This window comes from Dermacentor andersoni, chromosome 2 (genome assembly GCF_023375885.2).
Source record: "Dermacentor andersoni chromosome 2, qqDerAnde1_hic_scaffold, whole genome shotgun sequence".
NCBI lineage: Eukaryota > Metazoa > Arthropoda > Arachnida > Ixodida > Ixodidae > Dermacentor > Dermacentor andersoni.
Genome location: NC_092815.1, coordinates 126645493 through 126672770, shown reverse-complemented (window position 1 = coordinate 126672770; position 27278 = coordinate 126645493). Strand labels below are relative to the sequence as shown.

Genomic DNA, 27278 nt, shown 5'->3' with positions numbered 1-27278 from the left:
AGAATTTATTGATAGGAAAGACAGAGAGGTCGACCTGAGCTAGTGCGCTCTAGTCTGCTACTCTGCATTGGGGAAGAGGGAAGGGGAGTGAAAGTATTGGGATGGATGATGATGATAAGAGAAGTGGTGAGTGCTTATGCACATGAGACAGTTGTCTCGCTAAAGCCGCTTGTCGAGCTTGGTGTTCTGCAGAAACTTCAACAATACTTTTGTTGCACGCATTGAAATTGCAGTGTCAGGCCATGGGCCAAGGATAGCTTCCTCCGGCAGTAGTCTGCCAACGCTGGCTACGAAACTGTCTAACGTCCTTCGCTCCAGCATATACGCTGGGCACTCGCACAGTACGTGTTGCAGCGTTTCGGGCGTCTGGCAGTGGTCACAATCAGGGCTGTTCGATTGGCCGATGAGGTGTGCGTAGCGACGGGTGAAAGCAACGCCGAGCCGAATCCTGTGTAGCAATGATGTTTTGCTCCGTGTAAGCTTCGGGGGCATAGTCTAAGTTGGAAATTCGAAAAGAAGAATTACATATTATATATAAATACAGTAACTTATGAGCTGCTTGTCACATAGGTCATTGGCGTTTTAGTAACGTCAGCAAGAAAATCTAGCCCTGGGAATGACTACTGACTAGGGAACGCACCATCATAAGCCTGGTTAAGCCCACTGCAGGGCAAAGGCCTCTCCCATACTTCTTCAACTACCCCGGTCATGTACAAATTGCGGCTATGTCGTCCCTGCAAACTTCTTAATCTCATCCGCCCACCTAACTTTCTGCCGCCCCCTGCTACGCTTTCCTTCCCTTGGAATCCAGTCCGTAACCCTTAATGACCATCGGCTATCTTCCTTCCTCATTAAATGTCCTGCCCATGCCCATTTCTCTTTCTTGATTTCAACTAAGATGTCATTAACTCGCTTTTGTTTCCTCACCCAATCTTCTTTTTTCTTATCCCTAAACGTTACACCCATCATTCTTCTTTCCATAGCTCGTTGCGTCGTTCTCAATTTAAGTAGAACCCTTTTCGTAAGCCTCCAGGTTTCTGCCCCGTATGTGAGTACTGGTAAGACACAGCTGTTATACACTTTTCTCTTGAGGGATAATGGCAACCTGCTGTTCATGATCTGAGAATGCCTGCCAAACGCACCCCAGCCCATTCTTATTCTTCTGGTTATTTCAGTCTCATGATCCGGATCCGCAGTCACTACCTGTCCTAAGTAGATGTATTCCCTTACCACTTCCAGTGCCTCACTACCTATCGTAAACTGCTGTTCTCTTCCGAGACTGTTAAACATTACTGTAGTTTTCTGCGGATTAATTTTTAGACCCACCCTTCTGCTTTGACTCTCCAGGTCAGTGAGGATGCCTTGCAATTGGTCCCCTGAGTCACTAAGCAAGGCAATATCATCAGCGAATATCAAGTTACCAAGTATTCTCCATTAACTCTTATCCCCAATTCTTCCCAGTCCAGGTCTCTGAATACCTCCTGTAAACACGCTGTGAATAGAATTGGAGAGATCGCATCTCCTTGCCTGACGCCTTTCTTTATTGGGATTTCGTTGCTTTCTTTATTGAGGGCTACGGTGGCTGTGGAGCCGCTATAGATATCTTTGAGTATTTTTACATACGGCTCGTCTACACCCTGATTCCGTAATGCCTCCATGACTGCTGAGGTTTCGACTGAATCAAACGCTTTCTCGTAGGGAACGCAGCAATGATTACTAAATTTGTCTGCCTTTTGTTGTTGTTCTTCTTCTTCTCCTTCTTCTTCTTCTTCTTCTTCTTCTTCTTCTTCTTCTTATTATTATTATTATTATTATTATTATTATTCTATCTTCTTTGCTGTATGTGTATGACGTCTCACTACTGTTACACATAAGTGTAACGCTTCGATTGTAAAAATAAAAAAATAAAAAGAGAGAGAGAGAGAGAGAGACAGAGAGAGAGAGAGAGCAAGACATAAGAAAGCGAGCCACATTTTGCTACACGATTATTTAGCAGTTGGCCATAGCACAGCTTTCAACCTGTGAACAAAAAAATTCGTGGTAATGCCGCGGTGATGACGGGTTTGTCAAGTTACCGGGTGAGGGATGGGTTTAGCAAGCGTTTAATTATTAGCCCTTATGACACGCTATATATGGGATCATACGCACTTTATTTGATGGAAAGCCAGGAATAGTAGGAATTGAAAGACAACTCACTCTGTTTAGATGAGTCACTTTTAAAGCGGTTCGCTTTCTTTGGGTACATAACGCGGCTTTTCGAGTACAACAATTTACCTGGGTTTATCCCGAAGATTGTGCAGTATAGTACAGCGGTGAAACGGTGGCATGGTACCACCGTGTGGGGGTACTTGCAATACCAGTGGCATCTTACGGCACCGTGCAGTAGCGTAGTTATGAGGGGAGTGTTTTCGCATTTTTCCCTCGTGACCGGTAGCGTTTATAGGGACGCTGTTGTTGAGACGCTGCGCTTCTCAACGACGGTCAGAGACGCAGCATGGGGTTCTGAACGGGTCTTTGAGGTAGTGGCGCTCTCTTGCGGGATGTCCGACACTTCAAAGAATTTTACACCTTTATGGGTGTTTAAAAGGGTGTTTGGTTGTCGCATGGCTAACACCCTCACGTTAAAGGGGTGAGATCAAATTGTTGGTGGGAACCAATGATGGCATCTTGCTTGCCGACTTTTTCTTGCAAGTAAAAAATTATGACAGCTGCGACAGGCGAGTGCATAAAATGAAGTTTCACATCTATCCTTGTGAAATTTTCCTATTCCTGTGTGCCCGAGGCTGTCAAAATGATTACATAGTTTTCAACTACGTCTTTTGCGATCGCACGTCTAGTTAGAGCTCCGTTGTCGCCTTCCGTCATTTTTTGGTAAGGCCCTAACGGTAGGAGTGTTACCCGTCACACAAGCAAACACCCTTAAGGGTGTAAACATTTTCGGAGTGATAAGGTGCCTCGATGCCACGCTTCCAAAGCGGGAGACGACGCGGACATTCCGGCGCCCTAGCACGTCAAACAAGCGTTGGGCGTTACCTGGCGATTCCCGTCGTGTCCTGAACCTGGGACTGTGATGAATAACGTTTTCGCTCTCACCCGCTTAAGGGTAAGGCATGGTGGCAACAGGAGCGCCACCTATATCGCACAGTGCAACATGGTGCCGCAAATAATGACATCCCGAAGCATGCTAAACGCAATTTCGGGTAGCATTCGAGGTTGGTTCTTCGTAACATTTCCAGCGACATTCCTGTTGCCAATTTCGCCACTTTCAGGAACACGTATGAATAAACTTGCTGCAAGCATAACCACCCGACATCGAAGCCAAGAGGGCAGCGCAGGTTTTATGCACCGCCCCATCCTTCGACACCTTTAATACTTCTTTCGCGAACAGAATCTTTCTTTAATAAAATTTAACGAAACATTCTGAAAAACGTAGAACGAACCCAAATTCCTGCAGTTTACGGAAAGTTCGGGAAAATGGGCGGGTATGGTCATAGTCACGCGATGAACTTGAAACACCGTGTGCTTACAACGCACAGAAACGAACAAACAGCGAAAAAGAAAGAAAAACCTGCCACGCAATAGGATAGATAGAGATACTGTGCAATTTATTACTACCAATGACCTTCATAGCCTGTTCTCTTTTGAGCGCCGTTCTCTACCAATGTATCTAATAACTACAGATCTAACGTCATGGACCAGAGTTTCTGCGGTACAGCCTACTGCGAGCATTTATCTGAGTCACGTGCTAGCAAATAACTGCTGATCCAAACCATCCAACAATATGTAATAAAATGCGACTCATATCAGTGCTTCGTTAAACTGCCTCCACCAGCGCAAATTACTCCAGGCAAAATGAGGTACTCGCCTTTCCTAACTTAAACTCCATGAACGCGCCAATCTGCTCCGTTATCAAACATTCCTAGAGAAAAGTTAGTAACGGTCTTTCAGAGCTATATATATTAGAGGGGACAGTCACTCACTTTTCGCGTTAATTTAGTTCTTTCTTAAAGCTCTTTCAAAAAGCGCAGACTTCCCTAGTAGAGAATCGCTGTGGTGGTGCGGGTTGACTTTGGCCGTGAGTACATGGTGTTGTAGGGTGGTGTCATTTCAGGCGGTCTAAGTGCAGAAGTCAAAAACCTACAAGTCGCACTTACGTCCTCATAGCCTAAAGTTTTTCAACTAGGCTTATCTGCCACATACAGATGAACAAATTAGATATGAGGCCTTAAGGAATGAAAGTCATTCTGTGAAGATACCCTGGCAGGACGAGGAAAACTGCCTGGATACCCATACATTGCCCCAGGAGCAGTCGGGTCTTCTGAGTTGTGCTGGCACATCGGACCCAAAGGCAGCGCGGCGGCAGTGCATTGCCGGAGGCATTGGAAATGCAGCAGCTGCATCCGCCGCCTCAGCAGTTGAAATCGGAGCCTCGTGTTCAGGGCCAGCAAATGCTCTGACTGAATGGTTGTTCGCAGAACACAACACATGCCTCGACACTGATCCATAAATTTGCAGTAAAGAACAATTGTGACAAGAAGACACAGGGTCTGCTTTTGCACTCTACCCTGTCATACCTGAACACTACTGATGTTGCGTATAAATGAACGAACAAGAAGTCCTATTAGGCACAGTTAGTCAATAATTTCTTTTCGCTGTGCGATGCTGCAGCAGCTGTGCCAGATTTTGTGCCTTCTTATCACCTATATCAGTGTGATTTGTGAAGTGCGCGAGTCAGTGCTGTGGTGGAAGAAGAGAATGAAGAGGACAACAGATTGCTTGCGCAGAGGTGAATCCAGTACTGAATGGAAGACGACAACGTCGAGGAGCGTCAAGCACTCGAACGCGCGGCGCAAAAAGATAAAACAACAGGGAAAAGACCCTATCGGGAAAGTGCACGAAGTTCCCAGGGGTCAATCAGGAAAAGACAAATAGGCTGGCAAAAAAAGAACGAGGCACGCTAGCGGAAGAGGGGGAGAGTTCGAGGAAGCGACGCAAGCGACTCGAGCCTCCAGGGCTTCAACCGACCGGGGCCCACTGCCATCCTGTGCCCAGGCGTCGCTACCCTTCCCTAGCACGGCCGGCGAACTACTCCACCCAAGGCCGGCGAAATTCTGCGCGCGCAGGCAGAGTGCGAGCAGCCAGGCTATGAGCCCGAGTTTGTCCCTAGCTGCCTGGCCGAGACGCTGCATCTACCTGCCCGTGCCACCAAGACGCCTGCGTCCAGTCTACTAGCCGGAGTTGCTACGCTCTGGTCGTTGGCTCATCGGTCATCTACATCGACGTTGTGGTGAGACCAACACCACTTCTTTCGCCACCTCGTCTCCGCAGCTCCAAGTCGAACTGTTGCGGTCACACTCATGGTCTGCCCCTAACTGGAGTGCTGTGGCTACTGTGCGATATAGTTCTTACTGTATTTTGTTTCTGGTTATGAATTTTTTGTTGAGCGGTTGTTGTATGTGTTTCAATTTTCGTTTGTTGAATTAAAAGCGTTGTGTGCGTTTTGGAAGAAACGACTTTGTCCTCAATTGGCTTCTCCGAGGCTTCGCCTCCGAGGACCATCTGCCACAATTAAAGAAAAAAACCTGCATCCCAATCATGCTGCAGTGTGTCAAGGAATGATAGCACTCAGGCCTTAAATGCCTGAAATGGAATGGCTGCGCAATCTATTCAGACAAATAAGCATGGCTTCCGCGGCACTGAGCGTATTACCTATGCTCGTGACTCATTCCACGTCACAAGGAGAGATTCAACAGGCGGCGTATTGTCTTAAAAGATAGCCGAGTCGTTATACGAACTGCTCTCTGATTCGATCGGACAGTCATCGTATCAGTCAGTTCAAGGAAGCAGCCTAAAGGAAACCGAGAATAGACTCGATTTCTTTTTGTAACTACACGAATTCAAGCTCTAAGGAACGACAATGAAATTCTATCGGCTATGCCATCCGTTGGTTTCATGCAATTGTATCTATTCTGTGTCGGCGTGCTGCGCATGCTAGCATTGCCAAATACGATATGCATGCATCTCCAAGCTCTTACACGACAGCTTCAGGATGCCAGATGTCTTACAGAAAGTGTGGAATTTAGCAGCCACTGAGAGCGGCGCTCAAAACAAAGAGAATAAGCTACGGGAAAAACGGAAACGGCTAACAAAAGAACACGTTAGTACGGCAATTTTTTTACCGGGGCAAGAGATAAAGGACTAAGACGTTCTGCAGAGAAAAATGAAGATTCGAGGCGGTAAACTGTCCATACGGAGCGGTGACGAACGTACCATAGCGCAGTCCCGACAATATTATATGGCACAAACACGTATTTAAAGCTGATCGTGCCACCGTCAATCGGGGTTTACTGTCGTGGAAACGACAAAGCATCAACCACGTAAGTAGCCAGGCGAAAACGGCCATTGATCGACGGGAGGTCACCACTCTTTTTTTTTTTTCCGTGACGACCAATCTTTCTTCCTATTAATGGAAACTCATCAGCGCCAGGTGACTCGACACAGCCGAGGAAAGGCCTATGGCCGTGAAGGAGAAATAAGAAGGTTCAATGAAAGAGCCAGTGATGTAAAAAAAAAAAAGGTGGAGTCAGAAATAAAACAAAAAAGTGAACAAACAACAACAACAACAACAAAAAAAAAACAATGAGAACGAAGATAAAAGAAAAAAGAAACGAAATCCACAGGTTATACACGGGGAAGAGCTTACGCAGCAGAGCGTAAAGACGTGGCGAGACGCAATATAAGAGTAGCGGTAGTCGACAAACAGACGATACAGAAAGGAATGGGGGATGACAAATTGCCGAAGCCGTGCGAGAGGTGTGGTCCGAAGGGAAAGCGAAGGAGGTAAACACGATTCGGCTTTCATTCCGGGCTCTCGCGTGGCCAATCAATAAAGACTCCCACAGGAGGGGCAGTGCTGTCATGAATTCTCGAGCAACACTGGCGGTGAAGAATGGTAGGACGCATTTTGGCACGTTTTTCTTGGCGAACCTCAAGCAGTGATACCACACAGGTGCGTACTTTCACTGTCAATGCACACCACCTTTCCAAGTACCTTGCCAGGGACGCAAGGCTTTCGTCTGAAGGAAAGCTAGCGACCTAGCGACAATGAGCAAATCAGTGCGCTAGTGTGCGGAATATATATATATATATATATATATATATATATATATATATATGGTTAATAAACATCTGGCCCCTCGGTTAACGCCCTTTTCTCTCGTTCATTACATAACGAGGGCCTCGAATATGGCAACAAGGATGCCTTCAGGTAGCACGTGTGAGTTTATTGACCAGTTGCTTTCACCCTAGAAGTTCAGGTACTCGTGATGCCCGTGGCAGAAAGGGTGTCCCACATCCGCCGCCAAGGTTTGTGAGTGGTGGCGCTGGCTAACACTCCCAGGGTCAGTTCTAGCAGTAACACATAAATACCCCACAAAGTGGATGGGAAGACGGCGCCGGCGGTAGCTCAATTGATAGAGCATCGCACACGTAATGCGAAGACGTGGGATTGTTCCCCACCTGCGGCAAGCTGTTTTTCGATCCACTTTCAGGTCCATTAGTTTATAATTTCTTAGTTTCAATTACTAAGTACAAGCAATTATTCCTGTGTTGTCCTTGGGGCCTTCGTTTGTTGGCTTCTTATAAAACAAATTATATATATATATATATATATATATATATATATATATATATATATATATATGTATATTCCACACACGCGTCTATAGTGATATGGCCGAACTGCGCTATTTATTTATTTATTTATTTATGTGTCTAATATACCCTCAGGTCCAATGGCAATAAAAAGGGGAGTGGCTAATTAGTTCAACATAAATTAGGCACAATAGCATCAGCAACCAACCAAAATAAACTAGTATAGTTGTACAACTTTAGCGGATCGCGAACCGGAGTATATAAATATTATTTTTAATTATTCAATCTAGATAACTCAACGCACAGAGATTACATAAACCAAGTTGCATAAGGCACGCAAATAAGCAGAACGCACAATTCATAGTAAGAAGAGCATTCAAGCAATAGTTATGAACACAGGGAAAACAAGAATACTCAGAACGGAAAAAGTTTGTTTAAAACGGCTAGTCTCACTTTGGAGGCACCATTTACGGGAAGTTGATCCCCCTCTTCAGATGTCGGCGGGAAGAATGAATGTAAGAAGGAAGAGGACGTGCAAGGTTGAATAACTTTGTGTTAGTGATCAAGCCGAGATGATGCGTAATGTGGTGTCGAAAGAAGATCGTTTCGTAATGCAAGATGACGAGATACCTTAAGAACAGAGAGCCGCAAGTGTTTACGCTGTGATGCTAAGGGTGCTAACTGTAGGTTAGACTTCACTGCGGTCGTGCTGACTTTCCTGTTATATTTGGAGAACATGGGTCGCGTGCAAGTGTCCTGTACCATTTCTACAGAATAAATTAAATTATTCTGGCTAGGATCCTTAACTGAGGCTGCGTATTGGAGCTTAAGCAGGATAAGCGCTTTATAGATGATCAGTTTTAGAGACTGTGGCGCACGTGAGAAATTTCGTGAGAGGTAACCTGACGGTGTGTCAGCATTGCTTAGTACATGTGCAATGTGTGTGCTCCAGGTAAGGTCAGTTGAGACGTGAACAACGAGGTACTTGTAGCATGGAACACATTCGAGTGCAATGTAATCGATGTAACAGGCTGATAGAGTGCTATTACGTCTGTATAGTCGCATCGACTTGCATTTGCTTATGTTTAATTTCATGCGCCATGTTTAGCACCATGCACTGATAGCATCAAGATCAGATTGTAAAGTGGATAGGTCATGGTTACTATGTACTCCTGGAAATAGTACGCACTCGTCAGCAAAGAAATGAATATGAGATGTAATACAAAAATAAATATGGGGTTTTACGTTCCAATACCACGATATGATCCTGAGGCACGCCGTAGTGCGGACCTCAGGAATAATTTGTACCACTTGGGTTTCCTTTAACGTACACCTAAACTAAGTACACGAGTGTTCTCGCATTTCGCCCCCATCGAAATGCGACCGCCGTGGTCGGGATTTGATCCGACGGCCTCGTGTTTAGCAGCCCGACACCATAGCCACTAAGTAACCATGGCAGGTAGATGTGATACAAAAAGGCAAATCATCGACAGAGTTAGGAATAGTAGCGCTCCAAGGACATAGCCTTGCGGTACGCGCGAGAAGACCACGCTAGACAGAGAGTCGGCGCTGTTAGCAGGAACGAAGTGAGAACGACTGGACAGGAGGCAAGTAAGTAATTGAGGATCAAGGTTAAGCTTTTGTTTTTTATACATTAGTAGATTATGACATAATTTATCAGGCATTTAAGAAAAGCTAGAAATATACAAGCAGCAAGAGAAGGACGATCAAGAATGTCATGTCGCTGATTTATAAACGAGATTAGCTGCGTTTCGCTTTAATAAGTTTTGCGAAGGCCTCGTTGCGAGTGCGTGAAGAAGGAATTAGATTCGAGAAAGTTAGCAGGATTAGAAAATAAGTTACGCCCAAAAAGTTCGCATGGGATGCTAGTGAGCGAAATGGGACGATAGTTAAGCGGGCAGTGCGTACTACATGTTTTATCAAGCGCAATCACCTTTTCTATCTCTCATTCCGCAGGGATAGAGCCCGTGTCAAGTGACTGTTGAAAAATTTTTGTTAATATAATGGAACTATACTCGCCCGTGCTTTTCAAAAACTTCGGGCTGACCTCGTCGCAACCCGGTGAAGAAGAAAGTTTCAATTTATTAATCAGGTGTTCCACGCCACATGGGTCTGCTACAATACGACTTATTGAAATGAAATAATGACACTGTGTGAGTGGTGGCGAAACAATCGCCACTGATGAAAAATTATAAAGAAAAACATCCTTAAGAACAGATGAGCACTGTTTAGAGGGTATTATGTCTCCCGAGTTATCCACAAAGCTTATAGGATGACCGCTTTTTGGATGTATGACGCGCCAAAACTCTTTAGTGTCAGTTGAGAGCATGAATGGGAGAGTGCTTTCCAAATAGTGCTTTGCGCAACGGAGTGCAGATACATATTCATCAGAAGGAAGTTTATAGTCACAAGGTCAACGTTTCGCTGATCTGTGTACATGTTTCTTTTTTCATAAGCGTTTTATGTGCTTGTTGTGCCATGGCGCCAGTTTGTTAGAAATTATAGAGCGAATGGGTACGTAATTATCAAGAAAGGCTTTAGCGTTGTCCATCGATCAAAAACGTATCGGGAAACCCACACAACTATATGTTCATCGCGGTAAAGTTTGCTTGTTTGAAATCACGAATAGTTTTCCTTTTGTTTTTGTCTTTAGCTCGCGATAATTTAATTTCACACGCTAAAATGGTATGATCGCTCAAACCCGACAGTAAAGCTATATTGGGAGCAAGATCGGGATAAGTGGTGAGTATTAGATCTAGGATATTGGCGGCAGAATGTGTTGGCCCGATAGGTTCTCCAACAAGTTGCGAAAATGAAAAAAAAAAACAGCACACATGCCAAGAAACTATTTTGAATCGTGTACGAATGATTAATTCTGGGTCGATCGCAGTCTCATGTGAGATTAGGTATATTAAAATTACCGAGGAGAAACAAAGGTAGTGTGGGATAACGCGGCAAAGCCATTTAGTGATATCATGTAGGTTGTTTACAAAGCTAGCAAAAAATGTGGGTGGGCGATAACAAGCTCCGATAATTATTTTATTTTAACCTCAACCAGAGCCCAAACAGCCTCACGTTCACTACAAACTTGAACCTGTTGAGACAACAATGTGTCAGATATTCCAACGAGAACACCACTGCATTCATGCGTGGCGCAGTCACAAGGAAAGAAATAGTTTTCCAAGAACAGTTCACTGTCATTTATTAGTGGGTGCAGCCATATTTCAGTGAGTATTATTGTGTCAGCATTACAGGTATCAATAGCTGAACGTTTGTTCTTAATGTTCTGCATATTACAAAAAAAGAGATGAAGCGGAGAAATATCACACCCACCACCCCTCTCGATTTCCTCTTCATTTGCACATGGCGTATTACTGGCATGACGGTTATGTGATACCTCATTCTGCTCGTACTCACCGTACTCGTACTCTGTTTTGTTAACCTTGTAACGTTGTTCTTCTTGCAACGGAGCTGAAAAATCTGCGCTCCATGTAGCTATGTATCGAATTCAATTCATTTAATCCCACTGATATGCGTGGCGGGTGAGAAATCCTCACTGACAATGATACCTTCGTCTTTAAGCTTACTATGCCTGAAAGATACTGTTTCTTTCACTTCGTCATTTAAATATTTAACCTTGATAAAACCGGTTTTATTAAGTTCAAAGCACCCTAAGCGATGATCACGTTCCACTACCTTATCTAACGGGCTTTCGAGCACGCCAGCAAAGGTGTCAATTACACGTACCTCACACTCTGTGCCACATGTTATGCACGAATCAGGCAAGTTTCGAAAAAAGTAGCTTTTAGCACCGTGACCTGTCCATTAATTCATTGACCCGAACATTTATTGAGTTGTTCTGAGTGGTCAGACAGCTCACTGAGTACATCGCCTTGCTCTGAACAATATCCAACAATTGAGTTTTTTCTTCGAGGGTGTGCAGCCTTTTTCTTCATAGAAGCTACGTTTGTTTCAATATTTTCTCGACTAGCCTTGATAGATTCCACGTCCGCAAAAGGTCAGTTTGGTTTATTGCCGACTGCACTATACGCGTTTGTAAATCTTTGGGCAAGTGAAAGAGGACGGTCATCTGCGCAGTTGGATCATCAGGAAGCATATCAAGTTCTAACGATGCACACTGTCTAGTACCAGGTTTGGTTTTTTTTTCGATGTCATCACAGGCTCAGAGCAAAAAAAAAAAAAAAATAAAAAATTCGTCGTGGAACGTCGAGCTCTTGCCTTTGATTGGAGTTGTTGACAAATTCGTCTTCGCTCTGCCATCTTCTAGCCGCCTGGTTAGCTCTGATGGTTGAGCGGCTGCCCCAGAAAGGCGGTGGGCCCGGGCGAGTCCCGGATCAGGAGGAATTTTTCTTCAACTGCAAAGCTTTTCTTTCGAGGAGCCAGTATGGGTTTCCTTTGTAGCGATTGCTACGATTGGGTGGATGTCTCATTTCCCTTGTTTAATTACTTCTGTTCACCTTGCGGGTTTCCGCATAACTATTACGTCATACAGCAAGTTAATAATCTTAGCCATGATACGCAAAGTGAAGTGCTCCCATAAGGCGCAGAAGTCAACATTAGATTTTGCGTCATTTGGAGAAGCACCTTTTTAAGATGTCATTTCAACGAACGAACATTTCGAGGGAGTTATCTAGGTGCAGACACGAAGGTCCTTTCCTGCATACAATGTTTATTAGCCATCATTCAAGCAAGCGTACTTCAGTATGAATGTGTTTATGCATCCGCTTTCGTTCTTATTGCGACTGTCTCCAATTTTTTGTTTGTTTAGCTCACGCTGCAATTTGTGAATTACTGATGGTCAGTCAATAATTCACTGCCAGCCTGTCAGTGTAGAGGACGAGTCTGTTGACTGCAGCACACACTATACTCACCGCTTACTCCAATGAAGTAAATACTGCGAGTAGCAGGGGCTACAGGTGTGTGTGTGTTCCCAATGTACAGCTGGCGCCAAAAGTTTCATTAATCGCGGTATATGAGCGAACGTTTAATTTACAAGTAGTCTGTGACCACCGCCAGTAAAAGCGCACAACACAATACAGTGTTGTTCGCATATTCTAAATTACAAGCTGGAAATTACAATACCAGGTTACTCCCCTAAAGTCAGTAAATATGCAACATCTACTCAGATCCTGCGGTCTATAAACTTTTTACGCACAGTGTACGCCGTCGAGCGCAACAAGCTATTTGGAAGCAGGTCCGCTTGAGAAGCTGCTTCTGGCAAAGGTGTAGCTGCATGAACTAGATAAATTGTTATTCGACTTCATTGATAGACTAACTGATTCACTGACGGACATTAGTGAAATAAATGCCGAAACCCAGTGTTCCTGCAGCAACCAGCTGCCGGGAAATAAAAAAAAAAAATAATTTAAGCTGAACTCAGCTCGTTTCCGTGATAAAAATGTGAACAATATAAAATGTCCAACAGAAATTCTGCAACTTGGCACGGGGGTCGCAATAAATTCACCGGAATGGACCGCCAGCTCCTCCATTAATAAAATCCAACATCGCTCTTTGAGGCAAGCTTAATGACTGTCGCACAAAAAACTCCACAGCAGTGAACTATGGATATATTACCCGCTGTGGTTGTCAGTGAACCACGCAACATTCTTATTTGACGCTTCTAAAGCAAACCTTTTCTAAAAGTGTTTAAAGAAGTATATGAAAGCAGAACATGTATGAATGTGTTTTCCATTTCGTTATTATTATTATTATTATTATTATTATTATTATTATTATTATTATTATTATTATTATTATTATTATTATTATTATTCGTAACAATTACAGGCGTTGTACCATGCACGTACCCACCAGCTGAGTTCCTCTTTCCATGCTCTTAAATCACCCAGAACAACGTTTTGTATCTTACCATCTAAACAATAGCCGTATGCAGACTTCCAGACACAAGAGAAATGCGTTATTGTCGGAAATCGCACTTTGCAAAAGACTAGGACAGGTTAGGGAACGCTAACTGCCTAGACCGTGAATGAGGCTTGTCTTTTCTTTTGTTTTTTTATGGAGCCACATTAGTTACTGAATTAAGAACGCTGTATGGTAATAAGTTCCCCTAGACGTCCCAGTGAGTCTGCAAAAGCTGCAGAGTTCGCGAAGGGTAGGTGGCGTTTTCTGCTCCAGGATAAGAGTGCTGCAACGACTAATTACGCCCAACGTTCTGTCTCGGGAACGGCGCTCTGTGAATGCGGTTTGAACAACTTTATGCGCAGAAACAAAACAAAAAAAATCAAAAGTTCTATGTCTCTCTTGGCATTCACGGGTGAGTCAGCGACGTCCAAATTTACACTCTGTGAGCTAGTGAATTTGTTATATGCAGTTAAAAATGGCGAAAATCAACACGTTCATTTTGCCAAATTCTTGAAATCTTAATGCGAAGCCTCCATTTGCCGTTAATTAAGTCAAAGTGGGGTTCGTTTAAATCCAGTCAATTGCTATGATTGCGTATAAACACAATGCGCCCGTTTAGTGACCTTACGTAGGTCGCGAGTCGAACATCTCTACCATGAAATCCGCTTATGGTGATAGGGTTTGCTGCCCCCCCTGCCACGCCAAAATAAATTAAGACTTTTTCTAATTTTACCAGTCAGCTTCCTTGAGGCCCTAACACTGGGAATCAAGCAACCACGGCCAACGTAATTTCTTTCTTTTAGAAGAAGAAAAAAGAACCAACATTTCCGCACCTATTCACAAATCTTTGAGCTCGTTAGCTGGGCTTGCCTCTCGGAATCCGGTTTCGCTAATAATTTGTGCGACATGATGATTCGCTGAAACTGGCTTCTACGCACAGTCCTAGCGTAAGAACGATTTGTGAATACAAGCCCTCTTCGTCACGTTCTGGCTCGGCTCGTATAGTTTTTTGAAAGCTTGCTCTTCGATTTGTAAAGCCGAATTAAAGATTGTTTCTTTTTTTCAGTTTTTGCAATCGTCTCGATTTGCCTCGTTCATTTCTTCATTCTTTTTGCCAATTAACTATAAAAGGCACACAAACTGAACATGCTGACACCACTCTCTTCAATTTGAGCCCCGTTTAGGCTGCACTGGTAACACCAATCAAGAATCTAGCGACACAACTACTCTAACAGCATTCATATTTTACTCACATGCCGGTTTAATAGAAACTGAAAACTGCCGTGTATAAGCTACATAGTTAACGTTATCTCATCGAGTGATGTTCCATCGTCTTCCTGAGCTTGGCCTCATGGAAGCAGGCATATTATTGTAGCTCTCTGTGTGTGAGTGTGTGTGCTTGTGCAAATGGTGAGTCCGTTGATGATAGTGCCATGCATTTCAGAAGCTGAAAGCAAGAAACTTACCAAGAGCCAATCTGTTCCAGAATCTCCGGACTAGTCCATCACCTGAAAGTAGAAGAAGTGTTATCATTTATTTATTGAGACCTTGCTGCGTTAAGAGCGTGCAAATATACAGAAAGGTAATATTTTTATGTGCCTGTGTTAGGACTTGTTGGCTGAAATTCAGCCTGTCGTTAACCTTTTCTGCCATATAGCGCATTGTTTGAGCGGTACACTGATGTGCCACAACTGAACAGAGTGGTGAAGAACGTTTGACAAATTTGGAAGAAAAGGTCACGTTTATCCAAGACAAAAAACCTCCCCCCCCCCCCGAAAAAGAAGAAAGAAAAAACACAGGTCTATACCAGTATATACATAGTCCACTCCAAATACTTTTGATCTCCTCAACCTCGGTACTACCGGACGTTTCTAACACAAGAAGCACCACAAGTGTGACACGTACCTCACTGGCCCGACGGTCAGACGGATCAGCACACTTTTGGCCCAGTAACGCCCAAGTATACGCAAGAGTTATAACCACGAAAGAACGCAAGCTGATGGGTGACTGCAATTCCGCACGAACTGTGGTCGATACTGGGAAACGTTGATAAAGTAAATCCACAAATGCATTCGAGGAACTGAAATGCAGTAATAAACTGGAGCCAGAGCATCAAATGAAAACTGAAGGCTTTAGGAAAAGATTGAGATAAAAAGGCCGCGTCCCACACCGACGGTTTTTCTCTTGAAAAAGCGGGGGAAGAGACGATGGATTGTCGAAGGCTTAGTGAACCATGCCCTTAGCAGGGACAAGACGGGCGTGGGCGTCTAGTGCGAACCTCACAAAAAACACGTGGTATATATAGGATTTGGAAAACCGTTTGGGCTGTCTATTTACCCCGTCAAGTAAACCACTGCAGCACTCGGCGTTGGAGATTACATAGCTCTCAATGGCGCTTCGAAAGGTGATTTAGCTCTTAATGTTATATAGCTTATTTTAGCAAATAGGTGCACCAAGAACTCTTTCACTAACGTGACACACTCCTCTTCAATTCACTTGCAAGGACACGAAGGCAGCGTACAATGAAGCAAAAAAATATAATAAGAAAGCGAAGGGGGAACTGGTACCTTTCACGGAAATACGCAAATGTAAGGCAAAGGGAGATGAAAGCATACGAAAAAAACAACTTGCCCAAAATTTTAACCAATACCACATTTTCGCATTGCTCGTGCTATGCTGCACTAATTGAACTAACCTCACGTCAATTCTTCCATTTACTTGCTCGCGTCTTCATGTACCCAACGAAAATTAGAAGAATGGCCACCGCTTTTGCTCAATCTCTTGAGCATGACACACTTAATGGAAAAGATGTGAAGCTCGGTTCCCACCTTCCGTAAGTTGTTTTTTTCCATCCTTTACTTGATTGTTCTTGCGTTTCAATTAAGACCAAGCCGTTAATTTTCTCTCTGCTTTCATGAGCTTCGTCGTCTTAATGAAGTTGTCAGTGAGTTTTGGAGGACTGTCGTATAACGTAACTCGTCGAGCCCTTCCGTTCCCCATTTTTAAAGTGAGCAGCGCCGCAGACATCTTGTCAACACTGTGAATTCACTTAATCGATTATGCGCTTTCGCCCTAGGCTAAAGTGACTGAAAATACTTTTCTATATTGGAAACAGGAACTTTTTCATTATTTAATGCGGGGAAACATAACCTGGAAATGTTCTAAAACCAACCGTTTTCATTTGAAACAAACTGGAGTGGAAAGCAGCGCATTTTTGCTAGAAGTCCTCGCTGAAATATCCTCACATAATGTCCATTGAAACAAAACAGTCGGCAAAGCGAAGTAATCACATATAAGTATTTTCACGTTTTTGTGCGGTCAATATTTTCTTTAACAGTATTTAGTGAGGTTCAGTGCTATACTGACGTCAATTCATTTCTTTTTTTTTTCAGATAGGATTACCTGACGCGAGAAATTTTAGGTAATTCATGCTGGATGTAATGTAAAATCTGAGAGGAAAACTATATATGACAACTGAACACAGTGTCATCTCCTAATGTCACCAGCTACTGGTCTGGTCTAAAAAAAAGACAGCCACAAATATCTTAACCCTTTCGCGACCCTGCTTATTAATCAACGCAAGAAGCAACTATATTCAAGCAATATATTCACTGACGGTTGAAAGCATTCATGACAGATATCAGCCGTTTCGCGCGTAGGCGATGCATTGATAGCTATAGCTAAGTTTTGCATTGCCGCTCGAACACCCCACATGTATGATATTCCATCAATACACAGAGGCGGGAATCGCTCTTCGTAGGCGCGCTGTTGCTCGGGACTCCAAACTATACGCGGCCTCACCGTTACGACCACAGAAGAGAAGTAAAATTCGATATGGGAAACGGCACCTTGTCCATGTGCTTTTCTTTTTTTTCCTTTTCGTACCCTCGCGATGGTGACGGGGCCACCACTTCGAGAAGCCGAAAAAAGCTAGACACGCGTGACGTCTCGACGGCAGCGTCACCGCGGGAGAGCGGAAGGAAAGGAAACTAGATACGCAATCGCTTGGAACGCCGACAAAGAAAGGGGGGGTGCAAATGCAGAGGTGGCCGGTGCGGGCCGGCCTTTTGGGCTAAAGTTATAAGAGTTATCGCTCGGACATCTTCCTGGCCCGTGGCGAGGAACGGAGTCTTCTTGGATGTCTGCTGTCCTTAACCACCCGCAGGCCACCCGATAACCACCCGCAGGCCTCCACTGACACACGCCACGCCAAGATCACCACATACATGCCAGCTCGTCTTCATCTGGCACGGCGATGTTAGCGCGTGACTGTGCATGCTCTTATTGTCGGAGCCTTGGGCTCTTGGGACCCAACCTAGGACCTCGGCGGATCGGCTCACGGTCCTACCTCAATCTCTTCAAGCGGTTGGCCCTCCGTGACGTGATCTCCGCATCGCCACGTTGCTCACCATTAGTGACCTACTGTTGGTGCTTCAACCTCGTCGTATGGACTTCAATGTTTATAAAAATATTTTCATTACCTTTCTCTTGTCAAATTTTAAGCTTTTCTCCCTGTTCCTTGTGTTCTGACCAATCGAATAAAATCTGTTCTTACCCTGCTGCCTGAGACCCCTTTGTATTTCAGGTGTAGGTCGCGGAGCCCACTACCCGGTGTCCATAGGGGTATGTGATATTGCGTTAGCACCCTTCCTGCACGATCACCAGGATCGGCCCCCATTTTTGTCGACGCAGAACAACGCACGGATTCCTATCCATCAATAGTTTCGCTGTGAAATGCCGACAATTTTCAGCGGCAGAAGAAAAAAAAAACAAAAAACTCAAAGGTACTTAGGTATTTCTACGTGGATGAATGCATTGCCACGTCTCTCCGATGACGCCTCGGCCTCGTTCGAGTACTTCCCTGGACGTCCAAGGGAGCCAGGCGCAGCTACTCACTGAGAAGTCGTAGTGTAAGTCGAAGGTTCGCCGATCAGAGCACATGACACCGGAATCGCCGCACCGACTGGCAGCGCCGCGATGCGCAATATACAGACCAGACATGCAGTACACTTGCTGCTTCCGGGCAACTGAAGCTTATGCAACCGTAATCTACAGGGAAAGGCTTCCAGCGAACCCTATGCGCGAAGGCGAGCATTGTGGTTATATCTTTTGCGTCCCACACACGGCCGGCGCCGCTGCCGCGGATGAGTTACGGATGCGTAGGGTGCCTCGATGTCCTCCTCGCCCGCGGCGGACGTCGAGGCACCCTAAGGTGCGCGGAGGTGAGCGCCATCCGGTGGTGATTCGAGGAACCCAGCGCCAACGCGGCGCGCACCTACAGTTGATCGGAAGTGACCACGTGATTTTTTGTACCATCTCCGGGGGCGCCGCCGGATTTTGCGCTTCACGAGCCATATAATGCTTTGTCAGTAATGAGAGAGAGAAGGGAAGAAAGAAAGGCAGGGAGATTAACCAGACTGAGTCCAGTTTGCTACCCTACACGTGGGGAGGGGAATGGGGAGTGAAAGAGAGAGAAAGAGAGAAAACATGAGTTTATAGCGCACTTGCACATGTACTAAGCTAGGTGCAGCATGTCTACAGTCGGGCAATCAAGCCTGTTGCCTTCAAGTAGAGAAGAAGCGCCCGAACTGCTTTCTGGGCTAAGGAACTGTGAGGTCAGGCTCGCAAGATCTTTGCTGCTGTATATGGCCTGTCATTCAGTCTATTCAAGGCACAATGGAGAGTCTGACCTTGCTTATCAAAGCGAGAACAGTGGCACAGAAGATGACTGATGGTCTCTTCACACTTGCACTTAGCGCACATTGGTGAGTCCGCCATTCCGATACGATAGCTGCAGGAGTTGGTGAATGCTACTCCTACCCACAGCCGACACAGTTGTGTTGCGTCACGTCGTGAAAGGTTTGCTGGTAATTTAAGTTTGAGTGATGGGTCGAGGCTGTATAAACAACACTTAGAGTTCTGCGATGTAGACCAGTAACTTAACGTGATGGCATGAGCGAGACTGCAAAGCTCTCTCGCAGCATCTACTTTCGATAAAGGTATAAGGAGTATCGGTGCGCCATCCTGGACACGTCGGGCAGCAGCATCGGCAAGGTGATTACCAACGATGCCGCAATGTCCCGGCAGCCACTGAAAGATGATATATCCTCGTTCAGAAGTGCAATGGCAAGTTTCGTTGATTTTAGACACTAGCTGTTCATAATTGCCAGGTCGAAACCCTCGCAAGCTCTGGAGGGTTGCTTTCGAATCACAAAACATTGCCCATTTGTTGGGCGGTTCTTTCTCGATGTATTCGACAGCAGTGCGAAGAGTGGCCAGTTCGGAACCTGTGGATGTCGTTACGCGTGCAGTCTTAAACTTGATGACGACCGATTGAGATGGTATAACAGTGGCGCCCGTCGAATTTTCCGAGACGGAACCGTCCGTGAAAGCATAGATTCGGTTAGCGCATGAAGAATCCAAAAGTTCCAATGTGATCTGCTTGAGAGCCGCGGTGGTCAGGCTAGCTTCCTTCGCTATTCCTGGAACAGCAAGGTACACAGGAGGCTTTTTCAAGCATCACAGAGGGGAAGGCGTTCTTGTTGCGGTTGAGTGCCTCAATGACAAAGAGTGCCGGTTAGCCGCAACTGATATGGAGAACGCTGCCTTGGGTCTTTTCTCAGGCAAGCTTGCGAGATGGTGGTCAGGGACTCTGGATATATGGCGAACATGCACCCGGAGTGCGTCGATAGCTATATAAGTCATTATTGGGTGGTCTCTCACGGTGGCGATTTATGCTACGGTTGAAGCACTTCGAGGTAGCCCCAGAAATGTTCGAAGGGCTTGGCCTTGAATGCTCTGTAGAACATGGATGTTAGTTTTGTTAGCATTGGACCGCACTGGTGTGCTATATCGCAAGTATCCTAGGAAGAGCATCCTGTATAGTTGAAGCGTAGATGCTACGATCCACAGATCCACTCAGATTCATAGGTGCCATAGATTTACTTGAATTAGGGCACACCACAAACAGCGTCCTTGGTTTTGCGTCAAAACGTACTGCGCGTCTATGGATTCGTTGCATCCGCCCACGTAAGGGCGGCGCTTGTGTATCGATACTGACACAGCATGATGACAGCGATGGCGTGAAAGAAGATGGCCTGAACGAACCTCACGTGTCCTTAAATTACTATTGCAATAAAGATGCAAGCAAAACAAAAAGAGAATCGATGAAGTTTGCCAAATGCTTGAAACTTTCCGATTCCAGCTACTCTGAAATGCTGATATTTTAGGTCTGCAAATAGTAAAAGTCGACAAGGAGGCAATCATTTATTTCTCAACCAGTAGGCGCAAAGCGTGATCATCACGGAGGCAGAAGAGGCGGACAATCGATCCTATAGTAATCTTTGTCACCTTGTTCAGCCGTCAATGTCTACAAAAATAGCGTTTAAACGAAAGTCTACAGATGCAAACAATATGCCACCACTGCTTCTTCGGTGAGGCAATTTCAACTATTCTTGCTGCGATAAATATAGAGGAATTGCGCGTAGGCGAATCCTATTTCGAAAAATAAACAAGTACACCGAGCAGGTAGCTCGGAAAAACATCGATCTCGAAGATCTATATACGGACGCAACTCGCATCTGCGGCAGCTGACAACCATGCCGTCGTGGACGGGGTATCAATCCAGACGAGAAGAGAGAGAGAGAGAGAGAAGGGAAGACAGAAAGGCAGGGAGGTTAACTAGACTGAGTCCAGTTTGCTACCCTACACGTGGGGAGGGGAATGGGGAGTGAAAGAGGGAGAGAGAGAACTTAGGTATAGGATGTCTACAGTCTGGCACTCAAGTCTGTTTCCCTCAGGTAGCGAAAAAGCGCTCGAACTGCTTTCTGGGCCATTGAACTATGAGGCCAGGCCCCCAAGATCTTCGCTTCCGTAAATGGCCTGTCATCCAGTCTATTTAAGGCACACTGGAGAGTCTCGCGTTGATTATCGAAGCGAGAACAGTGGCACAGAAGGTGACTGATGGTCTCTTCACACTTGCACTTCGCGCACATTGGTGAATCCGCCATTCCAATACGATAGCTGTAGGAGTTGGTGAATGCTACTCCTACCCACAGCCGACACAGCAGTGTTGCGTCACGTCGTGGAAGGTTCGCTGGTAATGTAAGTTTCAGTGATGGGTCGAGGCTGTGTAAACGACACTTAGAGTTCTGAGGTGTATGCCAGCAACCTAACGTGATTGTACGAGCGAGACTGCGAAGCTCTCTTGCAGCGTCGACTCTGGATAAAGGTAGAAGGAGTGTCGGTGAGCCAGCCTGGGCACGTCGGGCAGCGTCATCGGCGAGGTGATTACCAACAATGCCACAATGTCCCGGCAGCCACTGAAATATGATATTATGTCCTCTTTCAGAAGCGCAATGGCAGGTTTCGTGGATTTGTGACACCAGCTGTTCATAATTGCCACGTCGTAAACTTCTCAAGCTCTGGAGGGCTGCTTTCGAGTCACAAAATATTGCCCATTTGTTGGGCGGTTCTTTTTCAATGTATTCGACAGCAGCGCGAAGAGCGGCCAGTTCAGAGCCTGTAGATGTCGTTACGTGTGATGTCGTAAACTTGATGACGACCGATTGAGATGGTAAAACAACGGCGCCCGTAGAATTTTCCGAGACGGAACCATCCGTGTAAACATGAATTCGGTTAGAGTATGAACAATGCAGAAGTTCCAGTGTGATCTGCTTGAGAGCCGCGGTGGTCAGGCTAGCTTTCTTCACTATTCCTGGAACAGCAAGGTACACAGGAGGCTTCTTCAAGCACCACATAGGGGATGGCGTTCTTGTTTCGGGTGAGTGCCTCAAAGACAAAGAGTGCCGGTTAGCCGCAATTGATCTGGAGAACGCTGCCCTGGGTCTTTTCTCAGGCAATCGAGCGAGATGGTGGTCAGGGACTCGGGATATATGGCGAACATGCACCCGGAGCGCGTCGATATCTATATAGGTCCTTATTGGGTGGTCTCTCGCGGTTGCCACGGTTGAAGCATTTCGAGGTAGCCCCAGACATGTTCGAAGGGCTTGGCCTTGAATGCTCTGTAGGACATGGATGTTAGTTTTGTTAGCATTGGACAGCACTGGTGTGCTGTATCGCAAGTATCCCAGGAAGAGCGTCCTGTATAGTTGAAGCATAGATGCCACGGATGTGCCCCACGTTTTACCGGCGAGAAACCTTAGTATGTGGGAGATAGAAGTAAGCCTCTTCTTCAAATATGTGATGTGGGGGCTCCATGAAAGGTCTCTGTCTATAATAACGCCTAGGAATCGGTGAGTTTTTGCGTAGGAAATTGGTTGGTGGTCAATAGAAATGGGGGTACCAGGTCATGGGCTTGTGGGTAAAGGCGACTAAGGCGCACTTCTCGGTCGAAATGCTGAGGCCTTGCGCACGCAGGTACGATGATGTTAGGGTCACTGCTTTTTGGAGCCGTGCACGCACCTGGAGACGTGTAACTGCCGAGGCCCATATGCATATGTCGTCAGCATATATAGAAAGGTTTACTGTATGTGGTAGAACGTCGGCAAGGCCAAGGATTGCAAGGTTGAACAAAGTGGGGCTAAGAACCCCACCCTGAGGGACGCCACGGTAAGTGTAATGGTCAGCAGTTCGGCCATCTGCACTGTGCACAAAGAAGGATCTTTTGAATAGATAGCTCCGAATCCACCGAAACATGCGTCCACCTATTCCATTATTTTCCAGGGCATCAAGGATGGCTTCATGCGTTACATTATTATAGGCGCTTTTCACGTCGAGGAATAGTGCAACCGATATACGCTTGTGGTGTTTTTCCTGTTGTACAGACGAGACTAGGTCGATGACGTTGTCAATAGAGGAACGGCCTCTTCTAAAACCAGCCATGGCATCGGGGTATACGTTGTGGCGCTCAAGATACCATTCTAGGCGGGTGAGAATCATTCTTTCCATGACCTTCCCAACACAGCTGGACAGCGCAATGGGTCGGTAGGACGCTAGGTCAAGTGGCGACTTTCCAGGCTTCAGAAGTGGTATCAAGCGGCTGGACTTCCACCGCTCAGGAACGACGCCATCATTCCATGACTGGTTATAACATTCCAGCAGTTTGCTTCGGCCATCTTCACCTAGGTGGCATAAAGCAGCGTAGGTGATGCCATCTGGTCCTGGCGACGATGAGCGCCTGCATGAGGCCAGAGCAGCGTCCAATTCCTCAAGTGAGAAGGACACATTCAATTCTGGGAAGCGTGTCGCAGGAACTTCACCCAGAATTTCACTATTGATGGTGACCACACTGCCCGCATTCTTCACACAGAAATCTTCGGCTATATCGACCTGTGAGCGGCCTTGATGGAGGGCTAGGGCTGAGAATGGGTGTCGTTGCTGTGGAGACGAGCCAAGGCCGCGCACCGTCCTCCATATGATAGACAGAGGCTTGCGGGGGTCAAGTGATTCGCAGAACGTCTTCCACCGTTGTTCCTCCAACCTGTCCATACGACGTTGGATTTTCTTCTGTATACGTCGAGCGACTCTAAGGTCATTAATTGACTTCGTGCGCCTGTATCGCCTCTCGGCTCTTCTGCGAATCGTTCGAAGTCGCTCAAGTTCCATGGCAAAATCCGTACGTTTTTTCGCAGATGTAAATGTGTACTTAGACGATTCCAGTACACTTGTAATAAGGTTTTCAATGGTGCCGGTAAATCCTTCTTTGCATGCCTCTTCCACCTTTGTCTTATACGTTGACCACCTTATATATGCTTGTCGGGAAGTACAAGAGGAGAAGCTTCCAAATCCATTGATAATTAAGTAGGTGGGAATATGGTCACTACCATGAGTCTCGATGTCAGAGAACCATCGAACATTTTGACCAAGTTGCCGTGACACCAAGGTCAAGTCTAGGCAACTGCTATAGTTCGCACCACGCAAGTACGTCGGGCTGCCATCGTTCATAATGCAAAGTTCATGGTCGGAAGCAAATTCCACAAGTTTCCGGCCCCTGGAATCTATTCTGGAGCTTCCCCAAGCCAAGTGATGAGCATTAAAATCTCCTGTGATAATCCAGGGTCCAGTAGTTGCCGTCAGGATGTCTCGCAATCGGTCGCCGTCGAACCGACTATATGGGGATATGTAGGCGCCGATAAGGGTGAAGGCCACTTTATTCTTTGTAATGCGGAGACACACGTATTGGTTTCCATCATGAGGCTGCACTGAGTGGGGGATGTAAGTAAGTTCTGTACGGATGTAAACAATTACTTTGCTGGGTTGCCCGCACGTTGACGCCATAAAGGCTTCGTATCCAGAGAGTCTTAGCGCTTTCGACACGTTCGGTTCACATATTACCACTACAGGAAATCGGTTCGTGAAAACGTATTGGCGGAAACATGAAATCCGTGATTTAAGTCCTCTGGCATTCCACTGGAAAATTGTCGCGCTACGCACTTCATCACGGAGTGAAGGCAGTGGAAGAGCCATTGTGCTTATGCAAGATTTGCAAGCACTGGGCTCAGGGCATCCAACACTTGAACTGCGCTTCGAGCTGTTGGCGTATTCGAGTTGAACACAAGCGTGCGAATCGCATTTATCAAAGACTTGAGCATTGTTACAATTCGGCGGTCATGCTCTGTCAGCTCATCTGGGTGAGGGGTGGAGCATTGTGGTGCCTTTCCTTGTTGGGGTTTTTCCACAGGGCTTATCCTTGGCAGTGGTGGCCATTCCTCATTCACGGCAGTCTTTTCAGATGCTCCGTTATCTATACACGGTTTGGAAACATTCTGCACTGAGGTTGGAGCAGATTCAACAGCAAGAGGCTGTGCGGCACGCGTATTCTTTGTGCGGAGAGCAGAATTCCTTGATGAGCGTCTGCGACGAGAACGACGTCGCCTGACGTCAGCAGCTGCTTCACGATGGGTCGACCGGTCCCTAACCATTTTCTTCAAGATGGAAAGTTCTCGCCTAACTCTAGGACAATCCTTTGATGAGGCATCGTGGGGCCCTTGACAGTTCGGACACTTATAAGTTTTTGCCTGGCAGTTGCCTGCAGAGTGTTGTGCTGCACAGCGGGAACATATAGCAGACTTTCCACAGACGGCGCTCACGTGGCCGAATTTCTGACAGTTTCTGCACTGAAGCGGCTTGGGAACAAAGGGCCGGACAGCATGTCGAAAATGACCTACCTTCACATGCGATGGAAGGCAGTCACCTTTAAAGACAATTTTCACGCATCTGGAAGTTCCGAGACGGGCCACCTGTAGTATGTGGGTCCCGTGATTGGCAGGCTTTATCAAAAGTGGTAAATCCTCGCCTGAAATGGCCGCATCAATGTCATATATGACGCCTGTAGTAGTCTCTTTTCCCATCGGGATGATGGTACGGACGTTCATGCCACCGAGAACAGTGACAGCTCGCAGAGAATCTAACGCCGACGCTTGGGCGACGTCTACCGCGACAATATTCTTCCGAGGGTTGACTCGTACGTCCTCAATGCCATTTGGCAACAGTCTCTCGAGTTCAACCGATGCAACTTGCCTGTTGAGGAACCTCATGTTGTCGGTGGGTAGCACAGGTAAGAAAAGGATGGTGTACTTTGGCGAACTTTGCGGAGTCCTCATAGTAGATGTGTCCACAGAGGCCCCAAGCATCCGCCGCTTTGCTTTCTTACTCAGGACAGTCACGTAGTCGTCGTCGGAGCTGTCGTCGCTCTCGGTCGAGTCTATCAGGGTAGCCTCGCTGTCGCTCGAGAGGCTGTTCCGCTTCCTTGAGGCTGCCGACGCGGGCGCCGCTACATCAGGTCGGAGTGCGGGTGGCTCCACTTCCATTCCCGTCGGGCAGGGAACAGTGTTCCCCGGAAGAAAGCGAGAATTACCACAAAATACTGGTGACGGAGAACAAACACTCAGCAATAGGATCACTCTCCAGACGAGAAGATCAGCGCTTAAGTTATCGATGTGGACCCGTGAATAACGTTAGCACGCAGATAGAAAAACACGGAAACAAAACTACGTCTCCCATCAACCTCGACGGGCCTACAAAAATCAGAGGACGCCTCAGCACTTATGAGTGGTGAATGCGAAAGCATCAATGATAAGTGGAAGGCCGCCGAGCGGTGCTTCAATTTATGAGCACCTCGTGGGCAAGCGAGCGTGTTGAGATGCTTGGCGCGGTTTCATTGGGCCTTGCCATTTTTCCTTCCTCCATGGGCCTTACCGAGGCACAGTCAGAACGCCTGGCGAGAGCTTGCGTGGACAAGGAAGACGCGCGTGACACAAGCTTGCGAGAGCGACAGCGAGGGTGACTGCGTTGCAGTGATGCACTCTCCTAGGGAGCCTACGTGCAATTGCATGTAGTTGCATGTAGGCTCCCCTCAGTCTCCCCTCACGCAACGCCTCTCGTGATACTGCGGCAGCTGGTGTCCTCTTTCGATCATTCTGTTCCGTCGAAGCGCGCTCCTACGTGGCGTTCCGCCTCAATTGGTACGGTTGCATTGAAAGATCCAGATGCGGCAAAAAAAAAAAAAATATCTGACAACTGTCTACGCCTAAACAATGCCTTTGGAAGCATTGTTTGCCACCAGACAGGCCTTGGGTAGGCGTGCATTAGCTAGGAAAAGCAAGTAAGCAAAGCTAAGCAAAAACCAAGTCACAGCCGAACCAAACAACGCTTATGCATTAGTACAGAATTCTCAGAATTTCTGTTGCTTTTTCTTTATCCTTAAGCCCCTTCAATTTCGCACGCAGGCAGACAACCAATACCTTATGTTTTTATTTCTT

General features: G+C 46.2%; 1 protein-coding gene across 2 annotated transcripts in view; it reads right to left on the bottom strand.

Annotated features, from left to right (window-relative positions):
- Positions 1-27278, bottom strand: part of Epac (Exchange protein directly activated by cAMP) — a 794549-nt gene that overhangs the window by 608795 nt on the left and 158476 nt on the right. For both annotated transcript variants that reach the window (XM_050187979.3, XM_072286537.1), the window contains exon 3: positions 15024-15065. The gene's annotated coding sequence lies outside the window, so the exon portion shown is untranslated. The remainder of the gene's footprint in view (positions 1-15023; positions 15066-27278) is intronic.